Source organism: Propithecus coquereli, unplaced genomic scaffold (genome assembly GCF_000956105.1).
Source record: "Propithecus coquereli isolate 6110/MARCELLA unplaced genomic scaffold, Pcoq_1.0 Scaffold197, whole genome shotgun sequence".
Taxonomy (NCBI): Eukaryota; Metazoa; Chordata; class Mammalia; order Primates; family Indriidae; genus Propithecus; species Propithecus coquereli.
The window spans coordinates 3806436-3807566 of NW_012144633.1; positions in this window are offsets into that span (position 1 = coordinate 3806436).

The following is a 1131-nucleotide window of genomic DNA, read 5'->3' on the forward strand; positions in this document are numbered from 1 at the left end:
TGGAGGCCATTATCTTAAGTGAAACAACTCAGAAACAACTCAGAAAGTCAAAATACTGCAAGTTTTCCCAAGTGGGAGCTAAATAATTTGTACACATGGACATAGAGTGTGGAATGATGGACACTGGAGACTTGGAAGTGTGAGAGGATGGGGGGGGTGGGTAATGAGAAATTACTTAATGTATGTAATGTACATTATTCAAGTGACTGATAGCTAAAAGCTCAGACTTTACCACTATGCAATATGTCCATGTAACAAAATTGCACTCGTACCCCTTAAATTTATACAAATAAAAATTTTAAAAAATGAAAACAAACTTTGAGGAGTATGAACCCTTATCAAAATGTTGCTGGTGGATGGCGGTGGGGGAGGGTCGGGGAAAAAAAATGTTGCTGGTGCTGCATGGATTTAATTTATATAAACCAAAGTCATACTATAAAGTTTCCTCTGACACCACCATTCTCCTTTGTTTCACCTTTGAAAACATGATGTAACTGTCACACAATCCCCAAAATTTAGATAACTGGCTAGGTGCGGAGGATCCCAACTGTAATCCTAGCACTTTGGGAGGCCAAGGCAGGAGGATCATTTGAGGCTAGGAGTTTGAGATCAGCGTGAGCAACATGGCAAGACACTGTCTCTACAAATTATAGAAAAAAGTTAGCTGGGTATGGTGGTGCGTGCCTGTAGTCCCAACTACTCCAGAGGCTGAGGCAAAGGATGGCTTGAGCCCAGGAGTTTGAGGTTGCAGTGAGCTATGATGACACCACTGCACTCTAGTCCAGGCAACAGAGCAAGACAGAAAAAAAAAAAAAAAATTAGATAACTAACAGAAATGTCCCCTCCCAAGATGATTATTGATTATTTTGGTACTGTGTAGATTCAAGTTCCAACTCTCCTTCAATCAGGATTTGACTGAAATCTTCCACTTGGTTCTTATTATGTATTCACCCAGCAATTATGGTGTGTCCAATGTGTACCAGGCACAGTATTGTAAACTGCATGAATGGAAAAACAAATTAGACATAGTAACTGTCTTTGAGGAGAGGAGCTTACCTTTACTGACAATGTTAGAATAAATGTTTTCCCTTTATTGTTAACATTATGATTCAAGATATGAATTATTTGGGG